Raw genomic sequence first — 17,249 nt, forward strand, 5'->3', positions numbered from 1 at the left:
GCAATGTATGAGTGTACCTTTTTCCCCACATCCTCTCCAAACCTACTATTGCTTGTATTCTTGTTAATAGCCATTCTAATTGGGTGAGATGGAATCTTAGTGTAGTTTTGATTTGCATTTCTCTTATTACTAAAGATGGTGAACATTTTTTCATATGTTTGTTGATTGCTTGTAGATCTTCTTCAGTGAAGTGTCTGTTCATTTCCTTAGCCCATTTGTTGATTGGGTTAATTGTATTCTTGGGTAGAGCTTTTTGAGTTCTTTATATATTCTGGAAATTAGCGCTCTATCTGAAGTATGAGTGGCAAAGATATTCTCCCACTCTGTAGGCTCTCTCTTCACATTACTGATAGTTTCCTTTGCTGAAAGAAAGCTATTTAGTTTGAATCTATCCCAGTTATTGATTCTTGCTTTTATTTCTTGTGTTATGGGAGTCCTGTTAAGGAAGTCTGATCCTAAGCCAACAAGGTGAAGATTTGGACCTACTTTTTCTTCTATAAGATGCAGGGTCTCTGGTCTGATTTCAAGGTTCTTGATCCATTGTGAGTTGAGTTTTGTGCAGGGTGAGAGATATGGGTTTAGTTTCATTCTGTTGCATATGGATTTTCAGTTTTCCCAGCACCATTTGTTGAAGAGGCTATCTTTAATCCATTGCATATTTTTGGCACCTTTGTCTATTATTAGAAAATTGTATTTATTTGGGTTTGTGTCCCTGTCCTCTATTCTTTACCATTGATCTACCTGTCTATTTTGATGCCAATACCATGCCGTTTTTATTACTATTGTTTGTAGTATAGTTGAAGTTCTGGTACTGCAATACCCGTTTCATTCTTCCTGCTAAGGATTGCTTTAGCTATTCTGGGTTTCTTATTCTTCCAGATGAATTTCATGACTGCTTGCTCTATTTCTGTAAGGTACGTCATTGGGATTTTAATTGGAATTGCATTGAATCTGTATAGCACTTTTGGTAGTATGGCCATTTTGGCAATATTATTCTGCCTATGCAAGAACATGGGAGATCTTTCCATCTTCTAAGGTCTTCCTTAATTTCTTTCTTCAATGTTTTGTAGTTTTCATCCTAGAGATCTTTTACCTCTTTGGTTAGATTGATGTCCAAGCATTTTATTTTTTTTGAGGCTATTGCAAATGGAGTTGTTTTCCTTATTTCCCTTTCAGCTGTTTCGTCGCTTGCATATAAAAATGCTTTAGATTTATGCGTGTTGATTTTATAGCCTGCTATTTAGCTGAATTCATTGATGAGGTCTAGAAGTTTTCTGGGGGAGGTTTTTGGATCCTCTAAATATAGAATCATGTCATCTGCAAATAGTGACAGCTTAAGTTCCTTTTTTCTTATTAGTATCCCTTTAATTTCTTTAGTCTGCCTAATTGCTCTGGCTAGAGTTTCGAAGACAATGTTAAATAGAAGTGGTGAAAGAGGACATCCCTGTCTTGTTCCCGTTTTTAAAGGGAATGGTTTCAGTTTTTCTCAATTAAGAATGATGTTGACCATGGGTTTAGCATAAATAGCCTTTACAATGTTCGGGTATTTCTACTATCCCTATTTTTTCTAGTGTTTTGAGCATGAAAGGGTGTTGTATTTTGTCAAACGCTTTTTCTGTGTCAATTGAAATAACCATATGATTTTTATCCTTAAGTTTATTGACATGATGGATTATGTTTATTGATTTAGGAATGTTGAACCATCCTTGCATTCCAGGGATGAACCCCACTTGATTGTGGTGCACAATTTTCTTAATATGTTTTTGGATACGGTTTGCCAATATTTTGTTAAGGATCTTTGCATCTATATTCATCAAGGATATTGGTCTAAAATTTTCTTTCCATGATGTGTCTTTGCCTGGTTTGGGTATGAGGGTGATATTAGCTTCATAGAATGAGTTTGGTAGGGTACCCTCCTTTTCTATTTCCTGGAAGACTTTGGGAAGTATTGGAATGAGTTCTTCTTTGAAGGTCTTGTAGAACTCGGCTGAGATTCCGTCTGGTCCTGGGCTTTTCTTGGATGGTAGATTTTTAATGGCTTCTTCTATTTCATTGCTTGATATTGTTCTGTTTAAATCGTGTATGTCCTCCTGGTTCAGTTTGGGAGGAGCATATGTCTCTAGAAATTTGTCAATGTCTTCGGTTCTTTCTATTTTGTTGGAATACAGATTTTCAAAGTAACTTCTCATTATGTTTTGTATCTCAGTGGTGTCTGTCGTGATATTTCCTTTTGCATTATGTATTTTAGTAATTTGAGTCTTCTCTCTCTTTCTCTTTGTTAGTGTGGTTAAGGGTTTGTCTATTTTGTTTACTTTCTGAAAGAACCAACTTTTTGTTTTGTCAATGTTTTGAATAGTTTCTTTTGTTTAAATTTCATTGATTTCAGCTCTGATTTTAATTATTTCCTGTCTTCTACTACTTTTGCTGTTATTCTGTTCTTCTTTTTCTAGGGCTTTGAGCTGTAATGTTAGGTCATTTAATTGTTGACTTTTCATTCTTTTCTGGAATGCACTCCATGCAATGAATTTTCCTCTTAGTACCGCTTTCATAGTGTCCCAGAGATTTTGATATGTCCTATCATCATTCTCATTGACCTCTAAGAATTTTTTAATCTCCTCCCTGATGTTTTTTGTTATCCATGTTTCATTCAATAGCATATTATTTAGTCTTCAAGTGTTGGAGTAATTTCCCTTTTTTATTTTGTCATTGATTTCTACTCTCAGTCCATTATGATCTGATAGAACACAAGGCAGTGTCTCTATTTTTTTGCATTTCCTAAGGGCTGCTTTGTGGCATAACATATGGTCTATTTTCCAGAAGTTTTCATGTGCCGCTGAGAAGAAAGTGTATCTGCTCGATGATGGATGGAATATTCTATATATGTCTATTAAGTCTAGGTTATTGATTGTGTTATTGAGTTCTGTGGTTTCTTTGGTTGGATTTTGTTTGGAAGATCTATCTAGTGGTGACAGTGGTGTGTTAAAGTCGCCCAGAATTATTGTGCTGTGGTCTATGTGATTCTTGAAATTGAGAAGGATTTTTTTTATGTACAGGGATGCACCATTGTTTGGGGCATAAATATTTACTATCATTATGTCTTCCTAATTTATGGTTCCCTTAAGCATTATGAAATGTCCTTCTTTATCCCTTCTGACTAACTTTGGCTTGAAGTCCACTTTATCTGATAAAAGATGGAAACTCCCGCTTTTCTACTAAGTCCATGTGTGTGGTAGGTTTTTTCCCATCCTTTCACCTTTAGTCTGTGGATGTCTTTTTCTATGAGATGAGTCTCTTGCAGGCAGCATATTGTTGGGCCTTTCTTTTTAATCCATTCTGCAAGTCTATGTCTTTTGATTGATGAGTTTAGGCCATTAACGTTCAGGGTTATTATTGAGTAATAATTTGTATTTCCAGTCATTTGGCTTATTTTTGGTTTTTGAGTTGGCTTGGTTTCTCCTTTGAGTGCTTTTTGTCTAAGGTAGTTCCTCCCTTTGCTGACCTACATTGTTGTTTTTCATTTCCTCCTCATGGAATATTTTGTTGAGAACGTTCTGTAGTGCATGCTTCCTATTTTTTATATTCTTTTAACTTTTGTTTATCATGGAAGGATTTTTTTTTTCATCTTCAAATCTGAAGGTTAGTTTTGCTGGCTATAGGATTCTTGGTTGGTAACATGTTCTTTCAGAGCTTGAAATATGTTGTTCCAGGCCCTTCTAGCCTTTGGAGTTTAGGTTGAGAAGTCTGCTGCTATCCATATTGGTCTCCCCCTACATGTAATCTGATGCTTTTCTCTCGCGGCCTTCAAAATCTTATCTTTATTTTGAATGTTAGGCATTTTCATTATAATGTGCCTTGGTGTGGACCTGTTGTGATTTTGTGCATTTGGTGTTCTGTAAGCCTCTTGTATTTGATTTTCCATTTCATTCTTCAGGTTTGGAAAATTTTTTGATATTATTTCATTGAATAGGTTGTTCATTTCTTTGGTTTGTATCTCTGTGCCTTCCTCAATCCCAATAATTCTTAAATTTGGTCTTTTCATGATGTTCCATAGTTCTTGGAGATTCTGTTCATGATTTCTTACCATCTTCTCTGTTTGGGCAACTTTATTTTCAAGATTAAATATTTTTTCTTCATTGTCTGAGGTTCTATCTTCCAAGTGGTCTAGTCTTTTGGTGATGCTTTCCATTGAGTTTTTATTTGGTTTATTGTTTCCTTCATTTCAACAATTTCCATTTGGTTTTTTTTTTTTTTTTTTTTTGAGAATCTCTATCTCTTTGTTGAAATGATCTTTTGCTTCCTGCAGGTGCTCTTTCAGCTTATTGGTATTATCATTCATTGCCTGCATTTGTTCTCTAATCTCATCTTTTGCTTTGTGAATCATCTTAATCATGTATGATCTAAAGTCCTTTTCTGACATTTTTTCTAACATACTGTCATTGGATTCTATTACTATAGAATCTAGATTTGTTTGGATCATTTTCCTCCCTTGTTTTTTCATGTTGTTCATGTATCTTCCCCTCTAGCAGTGCAGATCTGGGGTATTGCAGATTTCCCCCTGTAGGCTTATAGTGGCCCTATAGGTTTCCAAAACCCTTTCTTTAAGGGGAGATCAATATTAGCAGTGCCCAAGTCAGACACTATGCAATCCTAGACCAAATAGCCCCTATGAGGACAATAACAAAATTGTCATGGTATACAGAATGAGTTCAAATATTATCTTCGGTACAACAAACAGGTTTGCAATAAGGTCTGCAGTTTCTAATGGAGGACAAAGAAGATTCAGAGGGATGTAGAATGTGGCTGTTAATGGGATAAGTAAAGAATGTACAGAAGTTCTAGAAAATAGAAAGGGTGTGAGTGTAATCAAAAGAAATCGGATGTTAGCATGCAAAAGAGGGAGAAAGAGACTCTGAGGGAATAGGTAAACAAAATGAAAAGAGCAAGAAAAGTAAAGAAATAAAAACAAATTTTTTAAAAAGGAGAAAAAAACAAATCTACTGTATAGCAGTCATATACTAATGAAACCTTCCAGTGTTCAGTAGCCTTATGCATGAGAAGTACCTGACAATGAGCTTCAAGCCTCCAGCAGGCATCTCAGGATGGAATTTGCCCCACCCAAAGATCGGAGCTATGGCTTCCAGGATTATCCCAAGATGACTGCTCTGGCTTCCAAATGTGTTGGCAAATGGGGAGCTGCAGCTCAGGTGTGGACGTGGTCAGTTAGAGGTCCTGGAGACGGGATACAGTTGGTCTGGCAGGGATCCTGGAGGTCCGTGTGTTTGGTGAGTTTGTGGGATCCTGGAGGCTGGGTGCAATCAGTCCTTCTGGAGTCCTGGTGATAGGGCGCAGTCAGTTGGTCTGGGGATCCCGGCGTCAGGGAGCAGTCAGTCGATGTGAGGGCCCCAGAGGCAGGGAGTGATCGGTTGGGCTGAGGGATCCTGGAGATGGGGCTCAGTCAGTCCGGCCCGGGGTCCTACGGGGCCTGACTGTTGTCTCAAAATGGCGGCAGCCACATGTAATCAAACCTGCAGATACTGTAGCAGTGAACTTCCAGGCAACAGCAGACAGCTGGTGCTCCACTGGGGGTTGGCGATCAGTTTGCTGACTGTTGTCAGATGATCGGGAGGTGAACCTCGAGCGTTGGGTGATGGATAGGAAGTAAGGCAGGCGATGGACAGGCGAGAGGCAGGCAAATGGCAGATGATAGACGCCTAACAGTGAGCAATCTGCTCTCAAAAAAGGCGTTGATATGCTGGCAGACTGCAGGTGATCACAGCAGACAAATGGGTAAACACCAGGGGATCGATAAGCAGCAAAAACCACCTCACCGAGAAACAGATATCCTCTGCTTGAATCCGGCATTATGGAGCCACAAGGAACGCAGCCTCCTCTAGTCCGCCATCTTGGATCTCTCAAATTCTTTTAAAATTAAGTTCTTGTTATGGTTTGTATATGAGGTGTTTCCCCCAAAACTCAACATAAATTTTTCACAGGTGAATTATTGGGTGATGAGAGGCCTATCCTAGTCAGTACATTGATCCACACATATGGATGAACTAGGTGGTAATGTTAGGCAAGTAAGTTGTAGATGGAGGAGGTAAGTCACTGGTGGTATGCCTTTTGGGCTATATATTTTGTCCTGGTTAGCAGAGAGCGCTCTCTCTCTCTCTCTCTCTCTCTATCTATCTCTTTTCCTGATTGCCATGTCCTGAACTGTATTCCTCTTCCACACCATTTCTCAATGATGTTCTGTGTTGCCTGGGGCCCAAAGTGAAGAGTTGGCTGCCTATGGAGTAAAACCTATGAAACCATGAGCCAAAGTAAACTTTTCCTATTCTAATAGTTCTTGTCAGGTCTTTTGGTCACAGAAACAAAAAAGACTGACTAAAAGAGTACTATGTTATTCACTGTATATCTCTGTTAGTACAGTGTCAGACAAAGAGCAGGCACTCAGGAATGTCTGCTGAAATGAACTCAATAGCCAGGAGCTGTGGCATATGCTTGCAATTCCAGTCATTTGGGAGACTGAGGCAGGAGAATTGCAAGTTTGAGGCCAACATCAACAATTTAGTGAGCCTCTAAGTCATTTAGTGAGAACCTGTCTCAAAATTTAAAAAATAAATAAATAAATAAAAGGGGTTGGAGATATGGAATTGAAACCAGGTGGTACAGCCACCTGATTTTAATTCCAAGTACCAAAATAAAAAAAGAAATGAACTCAGTAAAAAGAAGTGTGATGAGATAAGGCAATAGACCAATCTAAAACTATCAAAGGACTAATATCAAGTGTTCTGAGCCTAACTTTCTGTTCCACATGGACATTTGTCCATTTGTTTATATTCCATTTATATGTTGGTTTAGTCAGTATTTATAGAGAATCCACTCTGTCCAAGGACTGTATTAGACACTCTGTCTTATTAATGTATAATGCAGAGTATTTATCCTTAAATTAGTGAAAGGTAGTCATGCCCAGGGTTTATCTTCATTTGTAGACTTTTTCACTTTTTAATCAGAGAAAATACAACTACACCATGAGAGAGAATACTCAGCATTACAGCCAGTGTTAGACTATAAATATCTCTAGCTGAAAGCGTGACTAAGACTCGTAGGCTGATATTACACAGCTGAGCTGGAAAGTGAGCGTCACAACCTCAAAGCCACCTTTGTTATTTACTAATTGCTTTTCACCTTCCCAGCTGTGCATTCCTGTTCCACCATTGCTCTTTGATTTATATTGTTAGCCCTTGTTCCTTTATTCTAAGGCTGATGGCTTGGTGTAAAGCTGGTTGTGCACTTTCTGTCTCTTCGCTCTCATATGAAAATGAGATGCTGCATTTTCCGGAGCTGTTTCCCCAAGGACAATTTTAAAATAACAGGTACAGTAATAACCACCATGCAGACACCCTTAACCACTGCCTAGATATGCATCTGTAAAACAATTGACAGTGATTCGTTATATGTTGGCAATGGATTCACAATCCTTGGGTTCTAAAATGGTACGTGTCCTGAGAACACACCTAAGGTTGACCCTAATGAAGAAAAAAAAAAAAACTATATGAAAATCAGACTTTTAATACACTCGCAGTAATTGATGTGATGTCTCAGGGTCTATTTAGAAAAGGTAGTTTAAGATAATCGCCACTGACTGCACACAAGTCTCCTCGCTAATGAATAAATTATTATTGGCTGAAAGGGGCAACATTTCTTTCTTGTCCTGTTGCTTATGGAACACATTTTTGTTCTCATTTACATCACTCATGAAGTTTTTTAAGTTAATATAATCTTACAACACTATAAGCAAGCTTTCTCCCTTGGAGATGCAAGATTAGGACATTATGAACATTTAAAATTTTTATGGCAACCATGTCTTTAATTACATTTAAATTGTCAGTTCTGGACTGGTCGTGTAGGTGTAGCTCAGTGGGCAAGTGAGTGCTTACAAGTGAGTCCTAGGCAGGTGCAATCCCTACCACCTAAAATAAATAAGTAAATAAATAGCCAGTTCTACTTGTGAATTGTCACTTATTTTTTCTGTATCTGTAGTCAGTCACTAGATGTGGCTTTCATTTAAAATCTATCCCACATTTGAGGCACACAGGGTTAGGTAAAATGTCCATTTGGCAACTCCTGTCAAGACTACTTTGCTAGGGGAAGAATGTGGGGATAGCACCTAAATGAGGTAAATTCTTCTAATTAAGTAGCATCCTGCATTGCAGTGTTCCCCCAGAAGATGATTTTAAGTGACATTTTTATGGTTTACAAGAGATGGCTTTATAATTATCTAAATATTTTTCTGAAATAATAGGTGAAAAAAAAATACAATTATCACAGAACAAATAATATGTAATAGAGACTTCTACACATTTCTTTCTTTGTTAATTTAAGTGTATAGAAAACTGAAAGTCCCTTTAACTAACAAATATATAAAACACTTCTTAATGTTTCTAATAATATCAATTCTGTTTTATGTTTAACTTGAGTTCCATGGTCTAAGAACCCAAAGGAGTCAGGGTATATTTTTCTTTGGGTAGTTTCCTTTAATGAATTGTGACCTTAAATATTTTATATAGAATGATTGCTTTGATTAGAAAATCAATTGGCAAGTATTCATTAAATAATTAGTAAGTGTGTGTTTATATATATACACATATGTATATACACATGTATATATACACACACATATATATATACACATATGTATAATTAAGGATTTTTCTCTTTCTCAAGGACATTCATATCAAATTAAGAAGACAAGTATGTAAACACTAAGTGTGTGTGCATGCAGTTCATTTTGCTTGAATTATATTCTATCCTCATTTATCTTACTCACACATTCCTATCCTTGAGTTCCCAGCTCAATGTCACCTCCTATAATAAGAAACTCCTATATAAGAAACTTTGCTAAACATTCTTACTCTATATTGGATGCTGTTTTTCTATATTCTGTAAGATGGATCCAAACCTATAACAATCTAAAGGAGGGAGAGAAAAGTTTGACCTGGATATTTAGGGACCTTTTTTCAAAGGTGGTACAATTCAAGCTGAAATTCAGTGATTGTTAAATTTTACTTTATAGAAATGATATGGAAAAATAATTCAGTGATTTTCAGTGAAATCTAAAAGAAATATTTGATAAAGTGAGTATAAAAATTCTCAATCAGGAAGAGTAAAATATTAAATTACATGATTTCAAGACAATTGGATAATCATTTAGAAAATTAAATGAATTTAAAATTTATACTTACTTTACACTAAATAACAAAATTAATTCGAGCTGAATTAAAGCAAAAAAATTCAAAATAAAACAAAAACTAATTTTTACAAGTATTTTCAGATAAAAATTTTGAAGAGCAGATTTTTATTTGGTTAAATAATAAAAACATCAAAATTATTAGTGTATTGACTAGTTTAACATCAAATTTTTTAGTATGTCAAATAACAAACATCACACTTGAAACATAGCAAAATTATTCTAAGAATATACAAAGAACTCCTGCCAATTAATATGAAACAGTATTATCATATGTAAAAAAATGTGCAAATGGTATAGCTAGAGGATTCACAGAAGATATATAATTACCTTACAAATATAAAAAGGGTATTCAGCTTATATTTCAAAGTCAAAAAATAATTATGACTATTTCCATTGGTATTGGTAAAAATGAAATGCTTTGAACTATCTAGATTTGGCAAAGCTATGGGGAAATTAGTACTACTACTTCCTGGTGAATGATATGAATTAGTTCAACTCTTTGGAGATCAGTTAGGCATTAAAGGTATTTCATACTCATACCTATCAATCAAGTCACAAATAGTTTTTCCCCATTAAGGGATATTTAAACCTTATTCATCCTGCTCACCTAACAAGGAACTTACATAAGTGTCAGAACTCAGACTTGCAGCCTCCTGTGTGCACAGAGCACAGACTTGTGACCTTGATCCCTTTAATAAGAATCACTAGGACCAGACTTGCTTTGAGAGGACAGGATTGGCAGCAGATAGGCAATGGGCGGGACTTTTAAGTCTTTCTGGGTCTCTCTCTTCACCTCTCTGTTCCTGTGTCTAGCTATCTCTTTTTCTCACTAAACCACCTCAACAGGGCTCAAGTGGCAATGAGGTCTTTTAGTGGAAATAGTACCTACCTGGTAGGGCATACAGTGGATGGAATCAAGCTTCATGGATAGAGAAGCCATCCTTGGGCCTCCCTTTGACTCTCACTGGGGCAAGTGGATTGGTTTTGAGTTCACCATATGGGCAGTTCTGCAGAGCATTTTGGGACATTGCTTCTGGAAGCATAGGTTTGATGTAGAAGAAAGGCTGTCTTGTGAGCTTCCTAGTATTCTTTCAAGAAAATGTCTTTCCGCCAAACCAACCAGAATAGGCTTTGGTGTTGTGTTTAGTCAGGAGCCCTTATTGATGGAAACTATATTTAAAGAAAGGAAAGAAGGAAAAGGAGAAAAATGTGTCAACTAAAGACATTCTGACCACATATACACTATGTGATAGTCAAAAATGGTAAAATCACACAGTTCTATGAATAGATATGGATATGAAAAAGAGTGACAAGCTGTAATATCATCACACAATTATATCTATATTTATGAATAACAGATTTACATAAAACCACAAAAATAAAAGTCATTTATTTTCACATATATATTCATTTATCCACTTTCTTTCAAATCCAGGGGGAGACAGGGGCAGAGGAAAATTGAAAGTGAGTAATGGGCAATTGAAACTCCAGTTTCATTTATATTACTTAAAGGAAAAAGCATTGCTGTTTTTCTAGTAAATCAAAAATTAATTTAAAAAGCAGTGTCTATAAAAATCTTCCAAGAAGAATAAACAGGTAAAACACTAAACAAATGAATTTTATTACAAATACATATTCAATAAAGAGCATTTTCCAGTATTAATGATTTAATTGGAGTACTATGAGTCGGCATAATTATATTGAAGAAAATTTTGAATCTGATTGAAGACAATGCCTTTCCAAACCTAAAAATCACACTAAATGACAGAGATCATTCTTTTTGAATTTTATTTTAGGTTTTTGTTGTGTTCTGTTTTGTTTTTGTTTTGAGTTTGTTGTTGTTGTTGTTGTCATTGTTGTTTATTTTTGGCACCTGGGATTGATTCAGGGACACTCAACCACTGAGCGTGCCACATCCCCATCCTTATTTTGTATTTTATTTAGAGACAGGGTCTCACTGAGTTCCTTAGCGCCTTGCTGTTGCTGAAGCTGATTTTGAACTCACGATTCTCCTGCCTCAGCCTCCAGAGCCACTGGGATTACAAGTGTGCCCCACCTTGTCTAGCTTCATCTTAGCTTTTAAATGACATGATAATTGTACATGTTCATAGAGTATGGAGTACTTGGGAGCTATAGTCAAATTTCTGTGCTGTAGAACCTTAGAACTTATCCCTCATAGGTTTTCATTCATGTGTGGAGCCTACATGCATTCATCTCATAAAAGTAGAATACTGATCACTAGAAAGTAGGTAGTGCAGACTGGCCTGGGTAGAGACAGTTTGGATAGTGGTTATTAAAATGGTAAGATCTTTTGAAAGACTTCGGAAAGGGGTTGGTTTATATGATCTCAAAAAAGAGTAGTAAAGAGACATTATAATTTCAAAAATTTATGAATTGTGCCAACAAAGGAGATTGGAAGCTTACAGATCTTTTGTAACCAAAATAGCTTCTACTTTGCAGATGTCTTTCTTTCAGGGTTGAGATTAAGAAATCCTATTCTGTGAAGATGAGACTTTTGTTGGTCCTCAGAAGATGGCTGTTGCTACAGTCGTCAAGTAGGAGTTAAATTTACTTTTTTAATATGAGGTTTTGAAATTACAAAGCAGATTATAACCGTGCCTCAGAGCCATCTTCTTTTTATTGCGTTATCCTTACACAGAAGCCAATCGTGATTCTGATGGTAGAGATTAGCCTGAGTAGGTGGTACTGAGTTAATTCATATCCCGGTTGCCCTGGGAGACCTAAATTTAAGCTGCCTATTCTTTCTCAGGGCATGAAATAAAAATGAGTCAAGTGCCATTTTCTTGGTGATGGGCATTTCAAAACCTAGGCTTTGTCTCATTTTTTCTCTTAGAGCTACCATTTATTTGCATTTTTTTTTTCTACAAAGGAGGTTTCATGCTGCTAACTTTGGTGGAATACCAAGGATACCAAAAGAAGTTTTTTGAAAACACAGCTTTGGCGTTTAGGCACTGAGTGAATGGATCCATGAATAAGATGAATGATGATTTCTAGTTCATTCATTCACTCGTAAATCATTCAGAGGCAGCACACAGAAAAATCATCAAGTGTGATACAAACAGACTTAGACATTCCCTACCAAGATAGTAAATGCTGTGAAAATAGGAACTGTGTCTGTATCTAAGTAACCTGCCTTTAGAGAAACATTTATGGAGTGATTTTCCTGTCTAGGCCCTAAGAATACAAAGATGAATATGTCAATATTATCCCTTCCAATGAGGACTGGCAGTCTGTCATAGCCAGATGAGCAAATTGATTTTCAAAAAAAATTTAGAGCAAGGTAGAGTACTACTCTGTACCCTCCATAACTCCTCTTGTGAGTATCTTGCTTATATTATGAAGTTGCTCAATATTTCCTGAATGAACTGATATTTACAGATAAAATTAATTGTATATATTAAAAGGGTCCATTACCTAGCATCTCTTTCCCAATGTCTTAAGGACAGTAATGAACACAAAAGGAGGTCCATAGTTTCATTATGCCGTTCAGTTCCATATTAGGATTGAGGGTTTAATGCTGGAAAGTACTAAATTATATCTGATTAAAGTTAGCACACGCTTAGCTCCTAATGTATTTTCTGTGACTACCCAAAAGAAAATCTGTCCAGCTCTTCTACCATCTCTGATTAAGAAAAGGGAAAACATAAGAAACATAGTCAAATGCTGACTGACCTTTTGTACAGAGCTGTTGTCAAGACTGTTACCATTTTGCACTTGTATGATCAGAAATCACAACAGTACTGCATAAGATAGAGTCAAATGAAGGTTCTGCATGTAAAACAGGACTCTGAGTGTCTCTTCTTGTACCCTCCCCTTAAAGCTTTCTCCTAGTACTTACTGTCTCCACGGTAACAGCATCACTGGAATTCTGTTGAAGTGTGTTTTGAAAGCTGCCTTTACCTAAGTAAGTTAGCATATGACAGACTTGTCTATATTTCTAGTTATCTCAGATTATTTTTCTAATTAAAAAAAAAGGTACATATAGAAAAACATTTGTTTATTGTCAATCAGAAACCTCTATTATTTTTTCTTCAGAATTTTTGTGGGGTAATCCAAATAATTATGATACCCAAAGTATATCATGTTATTCAAAAGTGTTATCAGTACAATTTTAATAAATAGATATATTTAAGCAAAGTATTTCAAATTCCAAACCTCAGTGACAATGACAACCCTGAGTTAGGAAGCAGGAGGCACATGTTTCTGCCCAGTTTTCACTAGTGACTAGAGTTATAATCTTGGTCAAGTCATGCTGGTAGGGACTCAGTTTTCTCACCTGGAAATAAGATGATGTCTCAAGGGAGTCATTTTTAATTCTAACTTTTTCTCATTCCCTCTTTAGTTCAGAGGTTACTAAGTGAATGATTGTTTCTCATTTTCTGCCTATGATCAAATGAATGGGCAATATTTTTCTCTGTGATCCTATTCTATTTTGATCAATGTTTTCTCTCTAATATTGTGCCCAGATCCTGAAAGAACACTCAGTAACAGCATAATTGTTCATTTAATTCTCTGTTAGTTCATGGAGAAGTCAATAGAGCCCTGATCTGTTTTGCTCAATTTCTTTAGCCACTGGTTACATGTGACTATTTAAATTTAAATTGAAGTTAATTGAAATTAATTTAAATTAAATTAAATATTTATATCCTCAATTGTACCGGCCTGATGTGACTAAAAGCTGACATACTGAATGGCACAGATACAGAACATTTGCTGCAGACCATTATGTTAGACAGCAATGTTTAGACCAAACCCTATTTCTACCAGTGAAGTGTCTTTTCTTAGTATTAAATAAGGAACGAGAGCTTTCTGCCTGAGAATTCTACCCTATTTATGAACTTTTAAAAAATGTGGCTTTGTTTTAAGGGAGCAAACTAATAATTCCAAAATGACATATGAACACTCAGAAGAATAACTGACATCTAACACATAAAGAAGTTCTAAAAATATTTTCTGGATGACTGACTGACTAGGTAAGTGAATGAATTAACTCAAAGTGAAATTTATATCAAACTAGAGAAATCAGCTAAGAAAATGACATTAATTCTTTTTGCAGCAACTGTGGCGATAACTTTCCCAGTGGAATAAAAATAATTTCTAATATGGCTTGAGCAGTTAGTTATGCACATTGGTCATAAACTGAAGTGTCTACACAGGAAGGTGTGCAGTGAGTTGAAGAGACTGGACTCAGAGACCATAAATACTAGCAAAGCTGTGCTAAGCTGAAGAAAATACTCTAATTATTTTCAAAAACAAAAAGAAAAAGAAACCAAAAACTTGACATTTACTCGAGATATCTATACAATATTTTCCTCTCTACATATCCAATGAGCTAGCCTTCAACTTTGCCATGAAGCATAGTAATACTTTGGGGTGATGTTTTTTAAGCTATATTTGTCAAAGGTTTCCAAATAATGAAAGTATGGCTTTGATTTTCATAATGAAGAGACAATTTCAGGAAGTAAACCCTAATATTCTGGAATTGATTTCTACTTTTTCTTGAATGATCTCATAGTAAAGGTAATGAAGATATTAAAAAGGAATTAAAGAAATACAATTAATTGAGGAATATTCTAATTATTTATTTCTGTTTAATAAACTTTCTACAAAAATTCTTCAAAAAATTATAAACTACCAAAATGCCTCCAGGGGTCTTTATGTAAAGAGGCACATATTCATTCCTTACTTATTCATCAAATAGCTATTAAAATTTTACTATGATATAGATAACACATTAGTTTCCTAAAGGAGTAAGACACAACCTTTATGTTTACATAATAAAATAATAGCAATAGTTATTTAAAGTTCTATTGTAGAAGAAAGCATATGGAATTGTTTCATCTTTTATTTATTAGTATCATAATTCTGCAGATTAACAGGTATGATGCTGTGACAAAAAAACCTGACAAGAATTACTTACATAAGGGAAAGTTTTATTTTGGCTCATGGTTTCAGAAGATTTAGTCCATGGTTGGCCAGGTACAAGGAAGAAACATCTTGTCAGAAGCCCACACAGAGAGATCGTAGGTAAGTATTATGCCAGTCCTCTACTAATGTCTCAGAGAACAACCACCAACCCTGAAAGCAACACTGATCCCAGCTGTTCTATGACTGCAGCAGAATGAGAGATCCTGAAGTGGTGACTGAATTCCAAGGATGAGGTCTCTAAGCAAAGAAAAAAAGTTATCATTACTCCTTTTTTGACATAACTTCAGAATTACATAACACAGCATTCATCATAATCTATTGATCAAGTCAACCACAAAGATTTGCCCTGTTCCAAGGGGAGAGTGTCCAGGTCTTCCTATCTTAAGAGTTATACATGGTTTTAGAAGAGCATGTGAAATAAATAATAGTTTTGCAGCCATTTCATTGGGAAATACAATCCGTCTTAGAGTCTTCATTTTTTGTCCACTTATGAGAAAGCATTCATTTTGGTTATTCATTTATCCATGCACTATTTCAATATTACTTACTTTCTATCTTGCATATTTCAAAAATGTTTCTACTATGCTTTTAGAGGAAGAAGACGCAGTCTCCAAACGTAGATATTAATATAAAAATCATAGCAATGATATGCTCAAATTCCTAGTGGAGAGGCAATTGTCATGTATAAATAAATCACAGCAGAGAAAGAGGACATGCCACTTTCTAAATTTAGGGTGTATAGGTCACTCCTTATGTTTCCATAACTTTCAAGAATCAAACAATATCATCCCTACAGGGTTGGTCAATGCTGACTTCTCATTTGCTTTTCATAAACTTTTGGAGCTTTCTCAAACAAACAAAAATTCTGTTAGCACTAAAATTTTACTGTGATCTTAGAAAACAAATTATATTCTTGACAAAAGCTTTTTTGGATTGTATTCTTTTTGAAGCATGTTATATTTGTGTATACATATCAGACAGGACATACTAAGGGAATTATCATGTGATATGAAGGCTGAGAAGTCCCACAATAGGATATCTGTAACTTGGAATGCTAGGGAAGCCTGCACTATGGATCAGGCCAAGTCCAGGGCCTCAGAACAAGGGGAGCAAATGATGTGACTCTTAGTTGAAGACTGAAGGCCTGAAAATCCAGGGAGTTACTGGTACAAGTCCCAGAACTAAAGGACAGAGAACACAGAGTTCTTACGTCCAAGGATAGGAAAAAGTTGTCCCAGCTCCAGAGGAGAGAGAGCAGATTCACCTTTCCTCTACTTTTTTTATTTTTTATTTTTGTCCAATCCCTCAGTCAATGTGATGGGGACTGACCATACTGAGGATGGACATTCAGTCTAAGGGATCAAATGCCAAATTCTTCTGGAAACATCCTAAAAATATACCCAGAAATATTATTTTACCAGCTGTCCATATTTCTCTTAATATAGTCAAGTTAACACTTAAGTTAACCATCACAACTGGTCATACAGGGCTGCCTTATTCAATATCAGGGAGAACTACAAAAGCCTTGCACATTATTGGGGATCATTTTGAAGTGTGGCGACCAAAAAGATTGACCTGTAAATATTGAAATAATAGAAGTTACATACTATCATGGATTAAAACATTATCTGGAATCACGCTGCTTTGCTTTGATGTCTGGTACTACATAAATATATGTATGTATGTATGTATGTATATATATGCATATATATATATGTATGTACATAAAATACAAAGATTATATACATATTTTTTTTTCTGGGGATTGAACCTAGGGGTGCTTTACCACTTTTATCACTGAGCCACATCCCCAGTCCTTTTTTTTTTTTTTTTGGTTTTAATATTGAGACAAGTTCTCATTAAGCTGTTTAGGGTCTCACTAAGTTGCCAAGACTGGTCTTGAACTTGAAATCTTCCTGCCTCAGCTTCCTGAGTCACTGGAATTGTAGGCCTATGTGATAGCACCTGGATTAGTTATATTTTGTACCTTAATTTTCTGATTTCATATCAGTTGATGTAAAAGCAGTGAACATTTTGTAAATAAAAA

The sequence above is a fragment of the Sciurus vulgaris genome (genome assembly GCF_902686455.1).
Source record: "Sciurus vulgaris genome assembly, chromosome: 11".
Classification (NCBI taxonomy): Eukaryota; Metazoa; Chordata; class Mammalia; order Rodentia; family Sciuridae; genus Sciurus; species Sciurus vulgaris.